Raw genomic sequence first — 25465 nt, 5'->3', positions numbered from 1 at the left:
CCTGCAGATTTCCCTGGAGGAAAATGTTTGAATTGGATATTGAAAGTGGAAATTTAGGGATGTTCCTTTATTTTCCTAGCCTGTTCTTGAGTTTAGTATCAGTCTTAAATATTTCTGGTTTGGGCTTGAACCAGGAACTGTCAATTGGCCGATATCCGACAATGTAGGAGTTTCTCTGTCTCTGTTTTCCATCTAACTTGCTAGTCTGCAGGGCTTTTGTCAGATCTCAGGCGCAACTTTGACTAGATGATCACATAATATTTTGGTACCTCTCTGAACATAATAGGGTTTTTACCATATTGCCCCTTAGTCAAAGTAGTTCTCATTGACTACTTTGGATTCTCCTTGCTGACAATATTTCTTTTTCAATGTTTGCCTGAATAAACAAGAATGGCTATCACTGGAATGAAAGTGATCAAGAACCTTAGGTAGTAGTGATTATAAGTTAAACCACAATTACCAAGAAGAATTTGACGAGAATGGTTTTACGGTAAATGTAGTGTGTGCCTCGTTATTAGCAAATTAACTTCATTACTCAATTACTCGATGGGTGTAGTTGTGGCAGTTAATGGAATGTGGTGGCTTTATTTACCAAGGGTTTGAATGTGTTAGGATACATCATATATGATTCCCTTTCTCTTTATAGAGTCCAGTTTTGCTGTTTCTGCGAAAGGAACTGCCTTAGAAAAATGCTACTCCTAGGAAGTGGTCACTGTCGGTCCAACTCTTAACACCAAAGTAGTATGATAGACCCCATGTGGACTAGCAGTAAATTTTAGGAAAACAGGGTAAACTTATTCAGAAGGTAATAATCAAACTGAAATGAAATTAAGTTGAAATGAAAATTCAAATTCAAGGTAATTGTGAAATGAAACTGAAATGACAAAATTTAATGTGGATCACCATCTCTCTCTACTCATACATGGCCATTACTAGTACTTTTAGTACTCTACTTCTCTCAATTAGCAAATCTTTCTATAGCTCTAGCACTTTCTCAAGCAGAAAAGATGGTGAAGAAAGTTACCTACGATGATCTTCTTCAAGAATACAACGAAGATATCAACGGCCTTATCAGATTTGGCATGTTGTTTGGGTCTCTTGGCAATATCCTTTTGATGATATCATTAATTTTTCATCTTCTCCGGCCAAATCCTTGTGGCATAATTGCAGATTCATCTTGTATTCGAGGTTCAGATGCCATTGCTAACTTGGTGCAATCTTATGTTTTCTCAATCTCTGCACCGTACATGGCAGCAGTATTAGCTCAAGGCTTAAAAGCAACACTCTCTTTCACAAATCTACGTTTGATTGTTGTCTCTGCTTGGATTTTGCTTTCTGAAGCTATTATCAGTATCAGTTGCGGGTTCTTCTATATAGCAATGGTGGTTGACAGTCTGCTGCTGATATTAGGTCCTGTTTCTTGTTCAACAGACTCAAAGAGCTTTGGTCTTGCTATTATGTTTGGAGTCATGTTTCGTTTCGCATTCACCCTCTTCGTCGATCACCGTTTTTTTTCTGCTCCCCGTTAGAACTCTTTGAAAGAGGACTATATCATTACGGCGGGTTTAATTCGCCCCTACTTTATAGTTACCATTTTCTGCTCTAAATTCTCGGTTTAGATAGTTTTTTCTTTTGTAGGATCTACTAGCTAGGTAATTATGTATGAAATATAATGGTATAATTAATGAAGATATTGTTGTTTCCCCGCAAAACCCTTTCCTTGTTGATGGCCAACAAAAATTCCTCCTGTGTGGTATATTTTATGGATTGAAGTATGCAAATTTTTCTCGGTGAACTGTTACAATGTTGTGGAATTTGTTTGCCAAATGGTTATGGCTTCAGATATTCATATATATGCATATGCTTTTCTGATAGTGGTTTTACAAAAAGATTTGATATGGCAAAAATAACTCCAAAACAAAAATTATTTCGCACCTATATATATTCATGAATACAGCTTACCTAATATTTCCCCAAGTCTGTGATTCCCATTCCTTCAACGCACACAGAAGGAAAGTGGAGCGTGGGCAGATTTTCGAACTACTCAAAACTTTTGGAACTATGAGAAAATGACAACAAAATTCATTTTGAAGGAAAAGTGAAAAACATGAAGTCTCCTTATCCATCTATTTCTGTTAATGGCCAAAATGCACTAACATAATAAGCGATTAATGAGTATTACTACTACTAGTAGTAGATTATAAGATACACATTAGGCCTCTAATTATGCCAAGAAAGCCTTGGGGTCCCTTCATAATCTCCCTTTTCTTTTTCAAGGTGTATCTACATGGTTGTCTAACTGATCGACAGTGTGCTAGTGGTAAATGGAAATAATAAACGCTTCCGAATGCCTAGACGTGACATGATTTTGAAAAATGCATACTTTTGATTTTACACAAATGGTCAAATTGGACCATGTAAAAGCCGCATAGACACATAAGGTGGTAAGTTCCACCATTTAAGGATAACCATGGTGGTATACTGGTGAGTATGGGATTTTTTTTGAAGGCTAATTTGACGGTTCAACAAGAATTTTTAATTTTCTATGAAAAATTTTATGCTTTCATGTTGTTATATACGGTGTGATTTCACTTTTGATGTTTAAGGGTAAGGTCGTGGTTTCACTTTTGATGGTGCTATATCTTACAAGCTTTAAATTATAAAAGTAGATTTCTGAGTTTTTTTTTTTTTTTAATATGTAAGAACTAAGAAGTATTGTAATTTTTTTTAGGATATACCAATTTTTCTATTTTGTGTTTTTGGAAAATGGGTCATTTGTCCAAATATTTTTAAATCATGGTTCAAATGGACGAGTAAAAATTATTATGGGTGAAATAAACAAAAAAATAACAAGAATGAAACTGGACTCATCCTAGGTTAAACTTAAAAAAGAGTGATGATGAAACTGGATGCATCCTGATGTAAATTAAAAAATAAGAAAAAGTATTTCAAAATGGGTAGGATAAAACTGTTTACATCCTGACTATTTTTGTATTCTTGTCCATTTAAACAATATCAAATTTTACATGTCTTTTTCATCCAGAAATTATTGATTTTGGTTTTTTTAACCAATTTTATGTTTTGCGCAACACATGTTTTCCCTAATTAATGACCAATTGCTCAATTTTAAGGTGGGATAGATGCATGAATGTAAGTGCCATAAAAATTTCTAGGAAGCGGGTGGCTCAATCAATTTCACTCCCAACACAAAAGTACCGTGCATGATAGAAGAAGAGAAAATTGGGAAAGTGCCCCAAAATTTAGTACCCCGTCGGGAAAATGTCCCGCGTTTTCAAATTTATGGAAAAATGTCCCACCGTCAATATTTCGTCCAAAAGGTCAATCTCGCCTCATTGACTGGTCAATATCCATCTCCTTCAGTCACATATCTCCTTCTTCCTTACCATTTTCACACCAAAAACAAAACATCATCAGTGCCATCAATCACAGGCTTCTATCAAACGATCAGCACATACTTATTCCAAGTTCTATTTTTACCCTGCTTGAGAACCCTTAAACCATGTCTTCCCTGTCCAATAGTGAAAATCAGACCTTCAAAATCACTAATTAAGGTTATTGCATCCACTGCAGACCATTAGAAACTCTCATTACATGATTTGACAGTAAAAACCCCAATTCTATAAACCTTAAAATTCCAATTTTCCAAAATCAATGAACCCATGATTTTATATTTCAAAACCAAAACCAAAACCAAATTCAAATTGAAATTTCTTTTAAACAAAGACAGATTCCACATGGGTTTCATGAACTTATTGTTTTTCACAAACCATAGCTTCAATTCGTCTTCCTCTAGCTAGTCAATTCCAATAGACATAAAACCCTAAATACTCAATCATTTCTCTATGCGAAGAGATTATTCCTGTTGTAGTTGCAGGAAATCCTACAACCACACCCTTAATGAAATCTTAATAGCAACTCAAGTAATCATCTTAAAATTCATACATTCATTCATAGAATCTTCAATATGGTTACAAGATTTGAGATGAACTCTAACTTGGAGAATAAACAATTTTTCTCTCTCCTAATTCCCAAGTCTAAGATCTCAAAAAGATCTTCCCCTTTACATGGTCGCTCGGTCCCTTATATAGGGATTTTACGTTGTGGTTGACAGCTAATAAACCCCTTATTTTCGGATCTGGCGTGCGTCATTAACGCACGCTTACTTAAACTCTTCTTGCACGTACTTTAAAACTTCGCACGATCACCACACTTTACTCGTGATTCTTATGACTTCATATGATGCGTCATCTTAAATATACTGTATGCGATAACCTTCGCTCGTTCATCGAACCATTATTTCACACATAATAGACGTGCGGTATTTAGTATCTACATTTTGCCTCTTTTCATGTCGTTTCTTTGGAAAGGGAGCGATATGAGAAATTCCAGTTTAAAATGCCGCACTCATTCATCTTTTCGTATTATTTTCAGCTGACATATTCCCCTAATTTAAGCGTGAGAACTTACGCATGTCTTTTCAGTTACTCTTGAACTGACACGTATTTTATAACCGCTTTTTCTTATCCGTTCATTCTCAATCATCGCATTAATGAGTGAATATCTCGGGAATCGAGAGTAAATATCTTATTTACTCTTCTTCTTCTTCTTCATATTCCTTTTTACTATTGGTTTTTTCTTTATGCTCTGCAACTATTTTCTTCTGCTGCTACTCCTCTGATTTTTTCTCGCACTTCCTCTGTTACTTGTCTCCCATTTTGATCTTGATGTTTTTAATCATCTCTGATTATCTTTTCATTATTCCTCATTCCCATACTTAAAAATGCTTGAAGCTGATTGGAAGAACAAACAAGCATTTGATAGATTGAAGAAAGAGTTTGGTGCACGGCGTTTCTCGTTATCTGCCCCTGCTGGATCAAAACCTTCATCCAAACTTGGACCTGAATGGTTTTCTCTTGAGGACTGGAGTGACCAAAAGATCATCATTTCGGTGGGAAAACTTCTTGATGGTATTTTAATTCCCCTTTATGATCCAAGAATTCCCTTGTTTTATGAGATCCTTTCACATGCGAGTTTTTCGTGTGGCATATTTCAACTTAGCGGTGATTCTATTAGAATAGCTCTTGAATATGCTCGTCGCGCAACAGGTTTAGAATCTCAGTATCCAATAGAGAAGCGAAATCCTGATCATCAGGATGAGGAAATTAATCCTTCTGATTACAACCTTGAATTTTTTTTCAAGAATTACGAAGTTACCATCATGAAAAGTAGCGCTTCTAAATGGGGTGTTCGCTTGTCAAGAAAATATGGTATTGCTGAAGAAAAAAGAATCATGCGAGATGTCGATTTGCATGAACCTTCAAATAATACCGCACGTTTGTCGAACGACACGCGATGGTTAGATTATCCAATTATCTTGGTGGGCCTATACATAGCCGATAAGGATGTAAATGGCTTAACTCTTCCCCTTCCTGAGGGACTTCCTGCTTATAATCCTTGGGTATTCAGATGGCCCGAATAAAATAAAGTGGTATGCTATCTTTACTTTCCTCTTTTTCCCTTTATCTTCTACCACTCTTATCTATTTTCCTTATTTCAGATGGCTGATCAAGCAAAAAAGACCAGAAAATTGTCTCGGGCGACATCTTCACACAATAATGAAGTAAGAAACACCTTTTATTTAATTTTAACAATATTGTTGCCTCTGTTTCTTATCTTCCATTATTTGCGTAGGAGGAGATTATTAAAGAAGTTCATAGTTCTAGTAAAACTGTAAGCGTGAAAGGAAAAGATGTAATTCGCAGTAAAAAGACTGCTTCCAAATCTTCTTCCAAGAATCCTTCTAAAAAGCGGAAAGCACCTTCCTCTTCTTCTTCAAGTTCTCAGTCTGACGACGATGATGACCGTATTCTTGGTGAAGATCCCTCTATTAAATCTGCAATGGATCAGATATCTAGTATTTTTTCTGACTCCATGACAACAATTGGAGATGATTCGTTGGCTCACACATGCAAGACTCTTGAGAAGATAATACATGCTCCTATTTTGGATGATGATTTTCTTCGCGCAGCTGCCTCAGCTTTGATCCCTAGTTTTCAATATTCGCTTACTTATATGGTAATTTCTTATACCTTTGCACTTTCCTTAAAGTTGCATCATGCGAAAATTTATCACATTTATTTAATAACCTTGCAGGTGGCTCGTTCATCATATTTTGTCTCTTCAGACTATGAAAGGAGGCTTCCCAAGTTTGTAGCTAAAAATAATGAACTTAAGTCCCAAGCTTCCATTCATGAGAATGACGCTGCTGATCTTCGCAAGAGAAACCATCAACTTGAATATGATATATCTTCTTTTACAAACAAGATATTCGATCTTCAAAAAAGGAATGACCAATTAATTGGTGCGTAATCCTTTAATCTTTGTATCCACCTGTTTACTTATGCCTTTTGCTCCCATTGTAACTATTTATTCATGCAGAGATTTACAGCCTTACTGATGAGGCGACTTCTTTATTTCACTCTCTCCCTCATCCCATTGATGGTGATATTCTTCTAGAGTATCTTAATGCTTCTCTAAATAGCTTTGCTGGTAACAAGTTAAATACCTTTTCCTTGGAGGGGTTTAAGGCGAAGTACCAAGATCTTAGTATTCACCATAAGAGTGCCTTATCTAATAGGAACGACTTTAGACGTTGTTTTTTAGAAATTAAAGAGAAAAATAAAGCCTTTCAAGACAATATTAACACTCTTATCACTGAGAAGGATCAAATTGCTCTTAACGGTGCGAAATCTTTAAAGAAATTCCAAGAGACTGTTCTTTAAGTTCAAGTGGAACGAGATCGAGCTTTGAGGGATAAGGACGCACTTGTTGAACAAGGAAACATGATTCGTTCTCGACTTCTCATAGAAAGCGAAGTCGAATTTGATTGGGCTGCTAGAGTCTTAGATAATGCTAGGAATGACTTAGCTGTGAATATTAGCCTTGAGTCAGATCATTCCTCTTTGATTAAAGATATTATTTCCAATAAAGAAGGTCATTCATTATGCCATTCCATTTGTTATTTCCTGATCAATCTTTTGTAAGTGATATTAACCTTCTTACTTTTCCTTTGCAGTGGTTTAGAAAGACCTTCGCAGTCAAATTCGGGAGTTGGAATCACAGATTTCCACTGATAAAAATATGGAGACGAAGCTTATCGCACGTGATTCTAAATATCGCTGGCTAAATAAATAATTTTCTACCACCATCTCAAACAATAGCAAAGATGCTATTCGCATTCGTGATGCAGCAATTAAAAAGATCTGTGCTGAGAATGTCATTCCTATTTTGAAGTATAAGTTTAATGATATTCCTCCTAATGAAGAAACTTCTGATATCTCTGATAGTGAAAGAGAAGATGAAGAATATGAGGAAACTGATGAAGAAGATAATGAATCCGAAGCTGATGGTTCTGAGACTGATGAAATTAACGAAGATAGCACAACCAAAAAGTAATTTCTTTGCTCTTGAAGATCTTTCTTATCTTGTCACATTAACTTCTGAAAACTTCTTCTTTAATGTAATCTTTTTGAATATTTGATACTCCTTTATTGTATATTCTCCTTGTTATATACCTGTATAAAAACTTCATTTTCCAGCAAATGAGATTAACTTGGGATAACATCCTTTTATATATCAGATTATATATCTTATGCGTAAATCTATCATGTGGGGGCGAATAACACCCTTCAAAATGTTTGCAATCCCATACTTACCTCTGTTATTCGACGACATATGATTGAATGAAGATATATACCAGATTATACTCGCCTCTGTTATAAATGTACATATTCTTCTTATGTCATAGTACGTCTTGTTATTATGTAACAAATTATATACCTTTTCATCCTCTTACAAATTTACCTTTGCCTCAGCTTTGTTCCTTGCATACCCATGCGAAATTCTCTTGTGAGAAATTCTCTATGTCTTATAACCATGCGACTATATTCGCAAGTTATATCCATCCTGCAAAACAATGATTATTAAGTTTTATATTATTTTTCTCATGAGATCTTATTTAGCCTTCCTAATTAAAGGTCTTATTATGCTTAGTATATGATATTGTTTCCGCGCGACAAAATCGCAGGACGCCCTTACGCTTTTGCGCAGTGACCCATTGATCTCGCCTTATCATCTTCTTGTATTATTGCCTCTTCAGGGTTTATTTTTGCGCAAATACGACAAGTCTTAATACTCCCGCGAGTAAAAATCCTAATAATATTTGCGTCTTTTGACTCAATTCAGCTCCCTAATGGATGGTGTCGTCCTTATATTCCCCCTGATTGCCCATTCAAGGAGGCATACCCCTACCGGGTTAGGGTGGGATCCTCCCATCCAGTAATACAACAATCAATTGTTTTCGTGGCCTCTTATCCCTCCACCGATATGGCTTATGGTTACAAGACCGCACCCTAAGTGGAGTTTCTTCGGACCGAGTACATCATAGTCAAGACTTGTCAAGAGCGGCCAGGTACGCTCGAGACGCCCCAGGCACCCTTGAATCAACCGTGTACCTGGGCGCCTTGATCGAGTTTATGCACTCCTTAGGAGAGACCTTGTCACCTTAATCTTTCGATTTAGGCGCCTCTCCCGGATGGGTTTTTATTTAACCCCAAATCTCCATGAGTCAAGCTCCAGGGTTGGTGTATCTTTCATTTGAGCCATGCTAACTAGTATCCGAATTATCGCATGTGCAGAATTATGTGTTATCTCCTTTTCCTTATTCACAACATCTACCATCAACCTTTCACCACGCTGACTTTCTTTTACTTTTTTTTTTCCAATTTCTTCGCTTGCTTAAACGCTCTTCACATTTGTCAATGTCAATCTCATGGCATGCTTTTCCTTCATTTGGATCTCCTCTTATTACTCCTACACCTTGAGGAAGAGGAAATTTGATGCATTGGTGGAAAGTGGAAGGCACACTCAGAATACCATGTAACCACGGTCTTCCAATCAAAGCATTGTAAGGTGATTCGACATCAACAACGCAGAATAATACTTCAGATGATATGGTTTTTAAAGGAATTCTCATAGTTATCTCGCCTTTCGGTTTATTAGCTGTGCCATTAAAACCATATATCTTATAAGTAGAGGGAATAAGCTATTCATATCGACCACCCATGGTTTTGTATGTGTGGTAAAATAAAATATTCACCGAACTACCAGGATCTATTAGTATTCTGTTGATAGCCCATGTATCAATGTCTTCCTCTTCATATTCATCTCGCTTTTGGATTGATTTCCAACTTTACTACTAATGGGTTTTCCTGCGGTTCTCCACCTCCAGGCATTTCTTATACGTTGAAGGAAATAAGTTGCTTTTGCCAATGTTTTAAGGGCGATAATTTCGAAAGATTTAATATCTCTCTTACATCACTATCCCTTGCGTAAACTCTGCTCAGGATATTATCATGAAAGTCTTCTATGTTCTTGAACGAATGTATTATGGAATTACAATATAGATTCTTCGCCTTCGCACCCACTTCTATCAAATATGTATTTCTTCATTTCTTTGTGCCTTGTATGCGACCTTCTGGAGGTGGCGGTGGTAGATTCTGTTGTTGTTGTACCAGAAAGTGATCTTATTTTCCTTGATCTATCATTCGCAATATGATTTTCTTTATGTCCCTACAATTATTTGTTGTATGACCATGGAAACGATGATAAGCACAATATTCTCTGCTTCTCCTCCCCGGTGGTGTCTCATTTCCCGTATTTGGTGGTGCTAGTATTTCTACCATCAAAATTGTAGCTTCCCATATTTTTTCTACTGTAGCATTTAGATACGGCTTTTTTATAGGCTCCCAAAATACTCTATTGCCTCTTTGACCTTGATTAAAATACTGCTTTTGTCCCCCATATCTTTCTGGATGGTTATCAAGTCTTTGAATTTTATTATTTCCTCCACGATTATTGAATTGTTTTTCTCTTTCCCACTCTTCTTGTTCTCGACTACCCATTGCTACCATTTTTTGTTGATCTCCATTTATCGCCTTCTCGTATCTTCCTTGAGATGTGCTTCCAATTGTGTTCGTTATTTTAGGAAGTAAACTCGCGTTCCCTGCATTGGTGCTTGTATTTTCCGCAGGATAAGATTCCATTTCTTTCTGCTTTTGCTACAGAGCAATGCATTCTTCTTGATACTCGCGTAGCTCTGTCATTGATATGGTTTCTTTAATTCTGAAAATTTGTGTGTATAGCAAATATGTTGCGAAGAGTGCATTGATGAATGCTAATATGATGTTTCTTTCATCCACTCGTCCATCCATCTCACTGCACATAGTTCTCCATCTTGTGGTTAAACTTCGCAGATCTTCATTTGTTCTTCTTCGCAAACCAAATACTTACTCTATGCCTGGTCGTAATACATTGTTGCTGATGTGTGCTCCTAGGAATATTGACTGTAAATGATTGAATGATATGATTGTTCATAGACCTTCAAACCACTTCAAAGCTTCTCCTGACAAGCTTGCCGGAAAATACTTGCAAAGAACCGCATCATGATCTTCCCATTGCAATAAAGTTCGCACATAATCTTTTATGTGCTGTATCGCACAGGTTGTTCCATCAAAAATGTTGGTGAATGCTGGTAAATTGCATTTAGACAGTATCCCCGCCATTTGTATTTGTCTTGCAAACGGTGTTTTCCCTGCTTCTTCAATTGCCCCATCCAACTGTCTTCAACCGCCCTCTCTTCTTGTTGTCATCATTTCTCTCATTTCTGCTAACTCTCATAAGATTTGTTCATTCATTACCTGATCTTGTTGCACTGGCCTTTTTAATCTTGCTTGCATGATTCTGTTGTCATGTCTATTTTGATGAATAGCCTCCTGCATCTCCCTTTGTTCTTCAACATCTCTGGCGTCTCCGTCTTTCTCTGTCAGCCACTTCGACTTGATCATTTCGATCCCTTAACGTCTCTCTTTCTTGCTATCTAGCTCTTCTTTGTTCTTCATCATCATCCACAATCTGGTTTGGAGGTGTGCGATTGAACTCGCGTCTTGTTACTCGATTTTCATGGTTGTTATCGCGCACAACGTCCTGCAATTCTCGTTCTTCGATTTCTTGTCTTCTACTCCTGCGCCTTTCTCGCTCATCTTGTGCATGATTTTGTACATCCACATACCTTTCAACTTCAGCTTCGCGTTCACGTTGGTATCTTAATGTTTGTCTACCTTGTAGTATTATTCTTCCTTGCTCCGGATCATTATGTTCATCTTGATATCGTTCACCTTGTTGTTCATGTCTGTTATCTCTATTACCCTCTTGCATATGATGACCTTCTCCACTTAACATGTACCGATTTTCTAATGGTAATTGCTCTATGCGATATTCATCGCGCCTTTCTTGCCGATCATCATTTTCTTGACTGTTTTCTGTAATATTATCCAAACGTGTTTCTTGTCTGACATATCTTCGACTAGATTGACTACGTCTTGATGTACTCCTACTTGATATTGACCTTGAACAAGTCGTACTTCTCGATCTCTGCTCCTGTAATCTGATATTCTCTTCTCTTAACTCATTATTCTCGCGCATCAAATTCGCACGCATTTCATCCTCTCGCCTTCTTTCCGCATCCAACCTCTGTCGAAGTTCTTCGATTGTCATATCTTCATCAGTTCCTTATATGAGTCCTCCCTCTCCAGTTCTTTGTTCATCCTCTTCTGTTGAATTTGTTTGCAAAGTATGAACACTCACTCTATCGTAGTCAATAACATTATCTTGCACAGGTTCTCGTTGAATAGGATGATGGACTTGTTGATCTTGGTTATGTCTTTCTCCCATCCTAGATGACTCTGCAATTTCACTCCGTCTTCGTCCAACGATTCTCTTGCTCCTTCTAATCGTTACCGGCTGTCCTGCTGCAGAATTTTGTCTTACCATTTTTATTTTCTTGTTTCAACTAAAAGAAGAATTTCTATGTAAAAAACTAAATTTCTAAACTTTCACCACCAAAGTATATCACTCCTAGCTGATTTCTAGCGCCAAAATGTAGTTGCAGGAAATCCTACAACCACACCCTTAATGAAATCTTAATAACAACTCAAATAATCATCTTAAAATTCATATATTCATTCATAGAATCTTCAATATGGTTACAAGATTTGAGATGAACTCTAACTTGGAGAATAAACAATTTTCCTCTCTCCTAAATTCCCAAGTCTAAGCTCTCAAAAAGATCTCCCCCTTTACATGGTCGCTCAGTCCCTTATATAGGGATTTTACATAGTGGATGACAGCTAATAAAGCCCTTATTTTCGGATCTGGCGTGCGTCATTAACGCACGCTTACTTTAACTCTTCTCGCACGTACTTTAAAACTTCGCACGATCACCACACTTTACTCGTGATCTTCTGACTTCATCTGATGCGTCATCTTACATATACTGTACGCGATAACCTTCGCTCGTTCATCGAACCATTATTTCGCACATAGACGTGCGGTATTTAGAATCTACAATTCCAATTGTTTCCTCACCAGAACTCAGAGTTGTCTCTCTGGCTCACTATCCCTTGAAATGGAGATGGAGAGGCAAAGATAAGGTGCAGAAAAAATTAATGCGTATACGGTATATCTCTCTTGCCACACATGTAAGATCACACATGTGGCGGGATTGACTAGTTAACACAGTTTGGATGGAAATGCTCACGGTGGGGCATTTTCCCATAAGTTTGAAAGGGCGGGGCATTTTCCCGACGGGTACTAAATTTTGGGGCATTTTCCCAATTTTCCCATAGAAGAACCCATGTGTTCTAACGCCATTTCTAATAACATTTAGGAACACTGAGTAAGCCTATCCTGAGAAGCTAATTTTGAACTGAAATAATAGTTGAAATGCATATTCAAATTTGTTTTTATTGTGAAATGAAGCTGAAATGAAGAAAATTGTTCCAATGCTTGTTGTTAAGGTCTTGTGGCTTGTTTCATTTGATAATATCCTTAGTTTCTGGTCTTCACCGACTAAATTTTTATGGCATAGGTTCAATCGCCGTCATTACTTGGTACATTCTCGTGTTTTCTGAGAAAATGTCATCTTTTCTCTCGTGTGATTTGAGTGAAAATATAGCTTTCCACTTGTTGATAATTAACTAGGCTTAATTGGGTGTCCTGAAAAATAATTGGGGCCCCTAGCTACAGGAAAAAAAAGGTTATGAAATAGTAATTGGGGGTTATCCGTTATCCCCATTTTTTTAAATGGCTAAACTGCCCCTAATCATTAGTGCTAATTAGTGATTAAGTTAAGTTAATAAATTGGTAATGATTTAGTTGGATTAAAATCAGATTTAGGGATTAAATTTTGTTATATGAAAAATTGTGTTTTTTGTGTTGGAGAGAGGAAGAAAGTGAGTTTTGGGGGAAAATTTAGGTTTATTTGAAATGAGTGATTCTAGTGGAGGAAATGATGTAGATGAAGATTCAAAAAACATACATGATTGTGTTGATGGTGAGATTGTCCCAACTAATCCTATGGATTAGATGTTTGATGAAGAGATGTTAATAGAGGAAGCCTTGAATAATGGTGGAAATGAAGATCATATTGCTCAAAATGAAGGAACCAATTCTCCATATGAAGAACCCGGAGCTCAAAACAATCAGGTAAACTTCCTATACTCTTCAAATCGCATGAATGGTGCTCCAAGTGGTCGATTCATGGTCAATATGCAACAGCTCAGTGTGAGGGTCGTTAGGTCGAGAGTAATTAACTAACGACTCTTCTGAGTTGTCAGTGACTTAGCACCCTAAAAACGACTCCAATGTGCAGGTTATGAAAAATCGTCAACCAAGTTTGAAATAATTGACGACTCCAATCTTGAGTATGAAAAATCGTTAATATAGTTTGAAAAAGATGACGACTCCATCTTTTAGGTCATCTAGAGTCGTTAACTCAATATATTTAGAACCAAACGACTAAATTACCTTTTACTCTCTGTAACTATCACTCTAAGGGTCGTTAGTTTAGCATTACTATAAACGGACGACCCTTTCATATTAACTGAGAGTCGTTGTTCCATACGTCTGAAAAAATTGACGACTCAAACTATTTTTTTTTTAAATAATTTCTGAATTCATAGCAACATTTCATTGAATCCTGAAAGTCATACATCGTTCATAGGGTTAAATACAATACATGATAACGATGCATTTCTAGACTCAATCAAAAAGCATGTAATTTGATAAACACGTAAATACTATATTTTATACACATATTTATATTAGTTAGGACTCGATATTTTGACTATGACATTATTTTTAGTGTTTTTATATAAAGTGCGAGCAGAAGTAGATTCGATTACCGGAAGAATAAACAACTAAAAATGACATTTGTGACGAAATCACCCATATCGCTCCCTCCATTAGAAGAAATCAGCTTAGTTAGTGAACTTCTGGGTTGCCAAGTCAACAACTTGAATTGCAGCACCAACTAATCCTTTCAACGCCAGAAGATGGTAGAAGAAGCATTGGTGGGTTTTCACTCAAGCAAGCACGTCAATCCACTAGAGACGTGTAGTAGGTGCATGTGAGATAAAGGGTCAGGTGGTTAGCAATGGGCTAACTACCATGTTGGCAGGCATACAAGACTACTGGTGGGACTAGCACTTAGTGAAGTACTCAGCCACGTGTCTTTATTGATGACACCCATTACCGAAAGCATATTCTGTTATATGAGAGATTCTCATTTTCCATCGAATAGAAGTAAAGATGGTGGCTGCCGATTCGTCTTTTATCTGTCTGCAAATGGAATCTGCAGTACTTGGCCGAGCCGTAACAACTGGTGAAGATGGTTAGGTGATCGGAAATGAAGTTGGCACTATGGCCGGAGGAGAAGGTGCTGATTGTTTCGATGGTTGAATAAACGGAGCAAATAAACAGAGGTGCTGTATTGGAAATGGTGTGAGATATGAATGGTCGAATTCAGAGTGGCTAGGACCGAGAATGGAGTGGCATGGAGCTGGCGATGGTGGCCGTCTGGCAGAAACGAGACAAACAGCAAGGCTACAAGCTAATGCTTGCGAGATGCCTGAGAAGTGGAGAAAGTATGCTGTGACGGGCTGGTGCGTTGTGATGGCTGAAATGAATGAAGGCAGTGGTGGTGTTTCGGGAAGAACGGAGCCGTGCTTAGAAGGTCAGGGAGATGGTATATACACGATAGTGAGCGGACATGGCTGAATGGAAGTTGGTCGAGCTGTTGCGATCAGTTTCCCAAGGTGCTTGGACGGAAAGGGAATTGGTGATGATGTATGTTAAGAAATGGAAATGGGACTGTGGCTTATATAGATTGCAGTCGATACACGAGAGTTGCTTTCTGGATATACATGAAATGGAAGTTTTGGCTCGATTTGATTTGGGTTTGGCAGAGACGACACATGGAGCTGTGGCCGGTGAATTATAACCGGAGTTGGGAGATGATTACTGTGGTGTACCGGAAAGAAAGTTGTTGGAATATGAGATGGTCAGAGAATGGTAGTTGGGTTCGTATGGAAGTGCAGCCAGTGGTAGTCAACAGCACAGGTGACGAGACTCTGTGTTTGGATTTGGCTATTGAAGTTAATAATGGACCGGGCTTTGGTGTTTGCTGGTGTCGGTCCAGAGGAGCATTCGAAAGCTATATTTCAACCTAGACAGACAGAAGAAAGAGGAGGTCGGTTTGGGAGTTGAGGCTACAGAGCCGAAACCAGAGAAGAGATAGAGAGGCCGACGGCCAGAGAAGAAGAGCACTGTGACGGTGAGAGTTTTGAAGCAGACAAAACAAGGAGAGAAGAAGAGGATCGATTGCCAGTGACGACGAGTGATACGGTTTAATTATCTTTCGCTTGTTATTATTTTTGATGGGTTTTGAGAAACCCACAGTTATGTTTTGCTAGACATTTGTGACTAGGGTTTATTGGATGACATCACATTGGGTATTAGACTATCTTTATTTGAATTGATTGATCGAGCAAAAGATCGTTATGAATTGAATATGATTAATTCTTAATATTGTTTATCGATTTATCGAAGTATGAGTTGTTGCTTCACCAGTTTTGTAAAACCTTTGTGCATAATTGTTAGGATAACAAATATATTTGTCTCATTGTCTGATATTTCATGCTTGGGTTAATACCTTTGATGGGGTATTATTTGAGAACCTAAAATTTAGTTTCGTATTATTTCTCGCTAACGCAATTTGATGGTGCATGCTTTGGTTTAGTCTTTTGATGTACCATGCTTAGGGTGTTCCAGTTATATTTGCGACTCTAATACTTATAATAGGTGATGTCGATAGACAGACGATAAGCATTGGTGGGTTTTCAAATGGACGAGTTAAAATTAGTATGGGTGAAATGGACACAAAAAAAATAGCAAGGATGAAACTGGATTCATCCTGGCTTAAACTCAAAAAATAGCGAGAATGAAACTGGATGCATCGTGATGCAAATTAAAAAGAAGAAAAAGTATTTGAAAATGGGTAGGATGAAACTGGTTACGTCCTGACTATTTTCATATTTTTGTCCATTTAAACAGTATCAAAATCTAAATATCCTTTTCACCCAGAAATTGTTGATTTTGGTCTTTTTAACCAATTTTGTGCGGAAAATGGGTCATTTGTCCAAATATTTTTAAAATATGGTTCAAATGGACGAGTAAAAATTATTACGGGTGAAATGGACACCAAAAAAATAGCAAGGATGAAACTGGATTCATCTTGACTTAAACTTAAAAAATATCAAGGATGAAACTGGATGCATCCTGATGTAAATTAAAAAACAAAAAAAAATATTTGAAAATGGGTAGGATGAAACTGGTTAAGTACAATATATACTTTCTGTCTATATAAACAGTATCAAATCTAAATGTCCTTTTCATCCAGGAATTATTGATTTTGGTCTTTTTAACGATTTTTTTTGTTTTGTTAAGTACAGTATAATTTCTATAAAATAATAGGTTTGGGACCAAGAAAAATTATTATTTTAAAGAAATATTATATTATAGATAATATAATAAATTATTATTTTATAATTAAATAACATATAATTATTTTAAAAAGTAATTCCTAGCTTGGAGGTTGAATAATACTGGTAGGTTAAGTATAATATCAACTAATTTTGTAAGACAGTGACTAAATACAATCCACGGTTAGATTATTTACAACCCTTTGAAATTTTATAAACCTTATTGATGTGGGTATACAAAACTCACCTTCATTATCTCCTTTTTTTTAGTTGGTTTTACTTTTTCCCTAGATCTCCAAACCCTCATAATACGATTCTACTGGTAACCCTATTAGCCGTCGTGGTAGCACCTCGCTAGAATCATAATAATGATAATTATCATAAAGATCAGCCTACTTATCATCCTTAATCTCCATAAACTGCTAATTCATCATCATTATCTCCATATGGTCCAGTTTTTGTTTTAAAATCATGGAAAATAATCATTCAACTCTTAAAGAAAACAGATAATAATCATGGAGAAGATATTGAAATTCCAGTGGAGAACAAATTCCCAACTATTTTGTTAGATCATCAAAAACGGATACATCAAATGGGCATACCCCACTAACCGCTTAGTGACTATTATATGAGATTCTCTCCGGTTTTAGTATCACTATATGATGATCATCATGGACAGGTCATGAATGCAGATGTAAAAGGAACTTCAGTCAAACTCACGGTTAATTTTTATACTCCAATTATGTTGATAGTCACCGTCATAAAACGAATTAAATAGTTAAGCCATAGTCACCGTCTGAATCGATGGATTATATGATGAATCCATGGTGAGTGTCTTAATTAAGTTGATCCGTATTTGGGTGACGGTGAAGGAAGATAATAAATGTGAGTTTTATCTACACACATCGATTGTGTTTACAAAATTTTCAAAGGGTTGTAAATAATTAAATTGTGGGTTGTATTTAGCCACTGCTTTTTGTAAAAGTATTATATCATTGACTAATCGCAATACAAATACAAGCACTCCAAATATTAATGACACCTCAAAATTATTTCTTGTTGCACTATAACAATGTGGTCCTGGGTACTTTGATTGCATTACAAAGTATTGGGGATGAAATACAACTTGATTTGAATTTTAAAGAAAAAAACCAATATTAAATCATATTGTGGGAAAGTTTAATATGTATGAAATTAATTTTTTATTTTTCTAGTATTATTATTATTTTATATATTATTTGGGATCTAATAATCATTAAGGGGAACTTTTAAAATATATTATTTTATGATTTTATCGAATTAATTATTTTAACACTAAGGGTCCGAATCGAGATCAGAAAATTTTATTATCTTAACGAAAATATTATATTACCGAATAGTACTTTAAACAAATTATATTGTAGTGCATGCATGATATGTAGACCGGCCCTATGTGAATTAACACCATTTCAATCTGAAATGAATGTTGAAATGCAAATTCAAATTCGAGTTGATCATTGTGAAATGACAAAATTTGTTGTGCATCACCGTCTCTTCATTTATACAGTGACATTACTAGTAGTATTTACAGTACCCACTCCTTCCCTCAATTAGTAAATCTTTCTCTCCAGCTCAAACACTTATCCAAGAAGTAAAAAAAAAAAAATATACCAATAGCATTTTCGGGTTCGGCTGCTTGTTGGTTTGGTCTGTAGTGGCAGGAAAATCTACAACCACACCCGAATGTATCTAAACAATAACCTAAGTAATCATAATGAATTCTTTTATTAATTATCAAGGTTTATAATTGGATACAAAGGATTACAATGACTTTGCTTGCTCTCCAAATAAAGTTTCTCTCTCCTAGTTTCTTGTCTAACTCACACAAAAATATCTTCCCTCTATGTGATTGATACGTTTTGATCTCTGTACCTTGTGACTATTATTATAAAGGCGGATTTCAGTATAATAATGGAAGAAAACTAGAAAACTGAACACACTAGAAACCAGATTCGAAGAAAATATCTTCTCTAAATTATGAACAAGAAAACTATTACAATTCTCTCTCTGTTACACTCACAATCTCTCTAAATAGTAAATAATATTTAACTGTTTTGGTAAGCTTGATTTTATAATAATTAATTGCCTCAAAAACTTATCTCCAGGTGATTTGTCTCACAAACCTCCCTCTCTGATCTAGGTGTGTCTGTATCACAAACCACACTCTAGGTCTTAGCTATAAGTTAAACATCTCTATTTATAGCTTTAACGGTTTCCTAAAACCTTCTAGGAATCTATTTCCTTATCTAGGAATAATTCTTTTTCTAGGTGTATTCCCTTATTTAGGTATATTACCTTGTCTAGGAATATTCCTTATCTAGGAATAATTCCTCTTCTAAGTATATATTTCCTTATCTAGAAATATTATATTGTCTAAGAAACATTTCTTTTCTAGGTATATTTCCATATCTAGGAATATTACCTTGTCTTGGAATACTTATTTATCTAAGAATATTGCCTAAAAATCAGTATTCCTTCCCAAAATTACAATTCTATCCTCAATCCGTTTTTGAGGATCACTAGTTCCCGGGGAGAGGAAGATACACATGTATCATGTGCCCCCCTCAAGAACTTGAACTCCTGTGAAAGTTATATTTGGAGGTTAGGGAACTCAAGAGTTCCTTTCACCTTTCTGAACCATCTCTCCTTGCTGAGAACTTGACTTTGACTTCCAATTAGAAAGGCGTCCTTATCTTCTTGTCTTGTCTTAGTCACTCTTCGCTCCATAACACAATCTTGTTCGAGTAGTTCTTCTTCTTCTTCTTCCTCGTTCTTTTCTTCAAAAACACCAGATGAAAACGTAGTCTTTTTCTTCGTCTTCGACTTGGGTGTATAAGACTTCATGTTTGTTTGTATCACATCCACCTTCTATTCCGTTGTTTGTGGTTTGCTTTGCTTAGGATCATCAAATGACTTTCCTATTTTTGGTTCCCTTGTTCTTTAAACGTCTTCTTGCTTCTCGAGCACCTCACCAAAACTTTTGTAGAGAGATCTAATGAAGACCATAAACCATTGGAATCTTCCCTAAAAAAAACGAACCTTGCTCTGATACCAACTTGATACGTATGATCTCTCTACCTTGGTAGCTATTACGATAAAGGCGGAATTCAGAATAATAATAGACGAGAAACTTAGAAAACAGAATACAAGTAGTAATTCGAAGAAATATATTTTCTCTAGATTGTGAACAAGAAAACTATTACAATTCTCTCTTTGTTACGCTCACAATCTCTCTAAACAGTGGATAACCTTAAACTGTTTTACTAAGCTTGCTTTTACAATAATTAATTGCCTCGCAAACTTATCTCTATTAATTCCCTCTCTGATCTAGGTGTGTCTGTATCACAAACCACACTCTAGGTCTTATCTATAAGCTAAACATCTCTATTTAAAGCTTTAACGGTTTCCCAAAACCTTCTAGGAATATATTTCCTTATCTAGGAATAATTCCTTTTCTAGGTATATTCCTTATTAGGTATATTACCTTGTCTAGGAATATTCCTTATCTAGGAATAATTCCTCTTCTAAGTATATATTTCCTTATCTAGAAATATTACCTTGTCTAAGAAACATTCCTTTTCTAGGTATATTTCCTTATCTAGTTATATTACCTTGTCTTGGAATATTTCCTTATCTAAGAATACTACCTAAAAATCATTATTCCTTCCCAAAATTACAATTCTATCCTCAATCCGTTTTTGAGGATCACTAGTTCCCGGGGAGAGGAAGATACACATGTATCAGTGATGACTTCTTTCCTTTATGTAGGATTTCTAATAGTGGATGACAACTAAGAGACCCATTATTTTAGGAATCACTGTGCGTTACATTCGCTCATGTATACTCACCCATTCTCGCACAGCTTATACTTCTCATAGATCATCACACTTTACTCGTGACTTTGATGACATCATCCAATACATCGCTTCAACTTTTCCATGTGCGATAGTACTCGCTTACATCAGATAATCCTACTTCGCATACTTATTGATATGTGCGATATTTCATTCCTATATTTTGCTTCTTCTCATTTCGCTTACATTGTGAAGTGAGCGACATGATAAATTTTCATCCTATAATATCGCATATATATATCTTTTCTTATTCTATCTTGCCGACATTCCTCCGGAATTCCAGTTTTCCTTAATTACGCGTGTGTTTTTAACCACTTATTATCTGACAGGTCCTTTTAATCGCCTGTTTTTATCCGTTCATTCCTCGCATTAATGAAATCGAATCTTCAAAAATGGGACTAGCTTTTCCTTATATGTCTTCTTTCGTCTTCTTTTTTCTTCTTTTTACTTCCTATTTTCTTGTTTCATCTTCTCTGCTACTACTTTCACTGATCTTGATTTTGTCAAAACTAAAACTTATTTCACCAAATAACTTACTTCTTTTACTCATCTTCATTCCCATTCTAAAAATGGCTCCTGCTGGTAAGAAGATGGAGACAGAATTCAACAGGTTAAAGGACGAACTCCATTCGATAGGTTACTCACTTTCTCTTCCTTCATCATCTGACTATTCGTCCAAACTCAATCTTGATTTGATCAACTCCGAACAATGGAACAATCAAAGATTTATTGTTTCATTGGGACAACTTTATATTCTTCCAACTCCCTTGTTCAACCTAGAAATTCCCATATTCTATGAAATTCTTGCTGATGATCGATTCACACGGAGAATATTCCAACTAAGTGGTGATGCGATCAGAATAGCATTGGAATATTCTCGTCGCGCATCTGGTTTAGAGACCTCTTATCCTTATGAGTGATAAGGTCATCGATTCTACTGAATATACTCTTGATAACTTCTTCAAAAATTACTATGTTACAATTATGAAAAGCAATTCAACTAAATGGGTCGTTCGCTTAAGAAGAAAAGATGGTATCGCCGAAGATAATAATATTATGCGAGATGTCGATTGGAATGACAAATCTAACAGTTCCGCTCGCAGATATAATGACTCAAGTTGGCTTAATTGCCCTGTCATTCTAGAGGGTCCTTATATTTCTGGTAAAGCTGAGGATGGCTCTGATATTCCTCTTCCCGAAAAGTTTTCTTCTTACCAACCTTGGAAACTTGTACTTTCCGAAGCTGAGACAAAGAAATTGGTATGGGGGTTTCCCTTTGTTTCTTATCTTTATTCGTGTAGGTAAAATTTTTGTGTGATAAGACTTCAGGTAAAGGTAAGAATATTCCTAAAAGTCCTACGTCTAAGTGTTCGTCAAAAACGACATCTTCAATGGATGATCTCTCCATTAGGCGTAAAAGATACGATTCTTCTTCAAGTTCGGAGTCTAGTGAGGACGACATTCTTGCTCCTGAGGATTCATCAGTTCCCTCTTCTTTGAAAGAGTTATCCAATATTTTTGTTGGAGATCTTTTGACTTCTGTTGACAATGAAGAATTGAATCTTGCCTTTGGAATGATCTTTAAAATATGCGATGCTCCTACTTTAGATGATCTATATCTTCGTGGAGCTTCCTCTGCGATAAATCCAAACCTCCAATTCACAATCGGCTCTTTGGTAATATTTGCAACTTTACCTTTTGTATTTTCTTTAGTCTTGCTTTATTCCTAACCGTAATACTTCCTTTCGTTCTCGCAGGGATCCAGTTTATCTTATGTAATCTCCTCAGACTACCAAAGGAGACTTATTAAGCTTGAGAAAGAAAATGTTGAGCTTAAAACTGAGAATTCGACCAATTCTGGGTTGATTCGCAGTGCTCGAGAAAGAAATGATGAACCCATTGGTATGTAGCCTTTACTTTCCATGTTCTTCTGTTTTTATGCGATAATTCGCATTTCTTATTTTATTATATTCCCAGACCTGTATAACCTTTCGGATGAGGCTGTCAATCTCCCTGATGATGAAACCCTTTTAGAACACCTCAATTCTTCTTTAAATAACTATCCCAACCAAGGATTTGAAAATCTGAGTTCGAAAGAGTTAAGACTGAAATATGCTTCTCTTAGAAAAATCCATAGGTATTTATTGACTTCATTTAATAACTTTAAACATCGTCTTCATGAGAGCCAAGAAAAAATTCAAGTTTTGGAAACGAATAAGAATAAGCTTATTAATGAGAAAGATGAGATATCTCTTAAGGGAGTGAAAGCACTAGAAAAATTCCAAGAATCCATTATTGAGGTTGAAAAAGAACGTGATTTAGCTTTGAGCGAAAATAACATACTTGTCGAAGAAAGAAATTTGATTTTCTCTCAACCTCTCATAGAAAGAGAAGCTGAATTTAGTTGGGATGCTAGGGTTCTGAATGATGCTAGAAAGGATTTAGCTATAAATGTGAGTCTTCAAGCTGAACATTCCGCACTGGTTAAAGATATTGTTTCCAATTATGAAGGTCAAATGTTGCTCTTTTAATACTTTCCTTTTCTTTGAAAATAACATCTTCTATTTTTTTTTTATTTTACCCTAACCTGCTTATTCATATTTCGCAGACAAGGAGAATAATTATCTTAAAAAGATTGGAGAATTAGAAACTCGCTTAGCTTTTGAAGGAAAAGATTTATCTGCTCGCAACTCGCTTAGCTTTTGAAGTTGATGTTAAGAAAGTCTGTGTTGAGAATAACATTCCTCTTACAAAATATAAATTTCCAGAAATCCCTGATAATGAACATATTTTTGATATTTCGGACAGTGAGGGAGATGATGAAGAATCTGAAGAAGATTCTGAGGCTGAGCGAGACGAAGAAAATGAAGATTAATCATTTTCACTTGTTGTAAATTCTTTTTTTTGTCTTCTGAATATTTTCATGTAATCTTAAAAACATGCACTTTTTGAGCATTAATATTCACTCCTTTAATATAAATGGGGAAAATAACATTCCCTTTGCATTCTCATTCTCGCCTCTGTTAATTGACACATCTTGATATACTTAGTATGATTAATGTTATTTTATAGTTCTTAATGCATTTGGTGCGAATGCGTTCGCAATACTCTTTTTTCTCTGTGAATTCCTGCAAAAAAAATTTAGTTTAAAATTTTATGTTTCTCACAATGTCTTATTTTGCCTTCCTATGTAAAGGTCTTATTTTGCCTTAATTCTGTGCGACGAGATCGCAGGAGGTCTTTACACTGTAGTGTATCGACCCATTGATCTCGTCTTAACTTTTTTCTTGTATTATTACCTCTTTAGGTTTTTATCGCATAAATATGACAAGTCTTAATACTCCCTTGAGTAAAAAGCCTCATGATATTTACGTGTTTTGACACAATTCAGCTCCCTAATGGACGGTGTCGTCCTTATCTTCCCCTGGTTTCCCCCTCAAGGAAGCTTACCTCTATCTGGTTAAGGTTATGACTCTTCTCATCCGGTAATCCAACAACCAGTTGATTTCGCAGTTTCACATCCCACTACCGATAAGGTTTATGGTTGCGAGACCGCACCCTAAGTGGGGGTATCTTCGGACCGAGTGCATCATAGTCAGGACTTGTCAAGAGTGGCAAGGTACGCTCCAGACCCCCTGGACACTCTTGACTCAACCGTGTACCTAGGCGCCCTGATCGAGTTTCTGCACTCTTTAGGAGAGACTTTCTCACCTTAGTCTTTTAATATAAGATCATTATCTTACACTAAAAATTTAAGGTACCTCTCCCGGATGGGAATTTTCATTTATTCTCACCCCAAATCTCCATGACTCAAGTTCCAGGGTCGGTATAGCTTTCCCTTGAGTCATGCTTTGTAGGTTTCTCCGATTATGACGTGCGATAGGTCTTACTTTTTTCCTCTTGCATGTATGCAAACTAGGTTGCACGCCACATTCGTATTCCTAGTCTATATTGATAAAAATTATCATTTCTGGTGCCTTTTATTAAGGTCTTATTATAAAGATTTTAATTTTTCTTTTCTTGACACGGTATCACTTCATGAAACTATAACTTGTCATTCCATTTTCAACCTTTGAGTTTATGCAACTCTAGCACATAGATTTCTTATTAACTTTTTTCTGAAAAAGAAAGACATGTGGATTCTCCATATTACTCACTTATCCCCTTCAGTTTTTGTATCTCCTTAAGCTCGCAGATGCTTTTCAGAGTATTATTTCGCATAACCCTTTCAATCTCCTCGGTGCGATAACCATCGCACCCTTCATTTTTGTCTTGAGAACACAACTTCTTCCTATGCATTCTTCCTTCTTCTGTAGAAGTAATATTTCTGGTTCTCCTAGTATCGATATTCGCAGAAAACCCTGCTTCAGTATTCTGCTTATTTGTTTGTCCAACTTGATATACTTCGTCCACCATTAACCTCTCAACTCTTTGACTATATGCAACATGCTTTTTCCAATTTCTTCGCTTACCCTCTCTCTCTCTTCGCAGTTATCAATGTCAATTTCTTGACAATTTCTATTTCCAATTGTATCTCCTCTTATAATACCAATACCCTGAGGTAATGGAAATTTTATGCACTGGTGAAATGTTGAAGCCACACCCAAGATACTG

This window comes from Papaver somniferum, chromosome 11 (assembly GCF_003573695.1).
Source record: "Papaver somniferum cultivar HN1 chromosome 11, ASM357369v1, whole genome shotgun sequence".
Lineage (NCBI taxonomy): Eukaryota > Viridiplantae > Streptophyta > Magnoliopsida > Ranunculales > Papaveraceae > Papaver > Papaver somniferum.
This window is presented reverse-complemented; position numbering follows the sequence as displayed.